General features: G+C 40.7%; 1 protein-coding gene across 1 annotated transcript in view; it reads right to left on the bottom strand.

The window, feature by feature from the left end:
- The window catches only part of LOC106011146, a gene marked incomplete in the record, with an annotated part of 15,017 nt that extends 14,002 nt beyond the window's left edge, over nucleotides 1–1,015 (bottom strand). The window contains 1 exon segment of the mRNA XM_013079780.2: nucleotides 721–1,015.
- Nucleotides 1,016–1,246: the final 231 nt, after the last annotated feature.

The following is a 1,246-nucleotide window of genomic DNA, read 5'->3' as shown; positions in this document are numbered from 1 at the left end:
GTGTTAACTTTAATTCAAAGGATTAGCATAAAAAAGCAACAACACTGAATAGCGCCGACTACCTTCAAAGTCGCGTTACCTCCAACTATGATTATACAAATGGGAATGTCCATTCAGATCATTGATAGCAACGGGTTTTAAAATTTGTACTGAGCATTTGCGTGGGATTAAGAGTGGAAATGTCGATTCGTTGTCTTCTTTTTTCCAACTAAGCAAAGATTAGAAACTAGTTGTTTGGCGGTAAACATGGGAGAGGGGAGAGTAGCATTCCACGGGGATGCTGAATTATTTAATTTGCGTATCAGTACGTGGATCCTCAGGATATGTGAACAATCTGAGGTTTTACAGGCTCGTTTTTTCCCCACAAACAAAATGGTAAACTAATGAAAAGATCAACCTACGAGGAATTGAAAGATGAAAAGTTTTCTCTCGCAGATACTCTGAAAAACAAATCAACTACTAATTTGCACACCATCTGTGGGACTGTACACTCAGAGCATTGTCAGCATAATTATCACCTTACTTCCTAATTCTTAATTAGCGCACAAAATCAAACACCATCTGTATCTTCCCCAGAAAAGAATTCAAAAGAGAACAAATAACTAAAGGTATCAAACATTGAGAAACATGTATGAAATATAATCATGTCTTAATAGAAAATCAATCGCTGAAGAAACGCCCCAAAATAAACAAGTCTGGTACATTGTACAAAGTACTCACTGGCCTACGCCACTTGTTCACTAACGGGTGAGCGTCGAACGCGCTTGTAGTCACAGATTCTCCCATAAAATAGACGTGTCGGGTGAAAAGGCCTTCCGTGGCACCAATGTTTTTCAGTCTTACTCACAGAAAAATCACTGTCACAGAGTGCTTGTCAGCGTTTTTTGTTTCACTATGGCACTCGACGTAAGCTAAACGTCCGTGCGAACCTGTTCTGTTTACGTTAGCAAGAGTGATTGCATCGTCTTGTGACAGAACGCTATATAGAAGGGAAATCCACGACTATTTTTAGAAATGGTTAACCCAGCCAATGAAATGGAAGGTTTTCAAGCATGCGCAGAGAGGTGTGGAACCTCCCTACTCCGCGCAAGTGAAAAGAGAGCGAGAGGTTGGGTTGTTCTCTGCGCTGACTGGAAGCGAGAAGAGCGAAGAGAGGGAACAGAACAACATTGTTCGTCCTTTTTCTTTAGTTTTAACCCTCGTTTCTGTTCTTGCACATTCTAGAGCAATGTACAGAAACTTGTGG

The sequence above is a fragment of the Aplysia californica genome, unplaced genomic scaffold (genome assembly GCF_000002075.1).
Source record: "Aplysia californica isolate F4 #8 unplaced genomic scaffold, AplCal3.0 scaffold00062, whole genome shotgun sequence".
NCBI classification, from domain to species: Eukaryota; Metazoa; Mollusca; class Gastropoda; order Aplysiida; family Aplysiidae; genus Aplysia; species Aplysia californica.
Note: the sequence above shows the minus strand (reverse complement) of the source record. Positions and strands in the feature narration are given on the sequence as shown.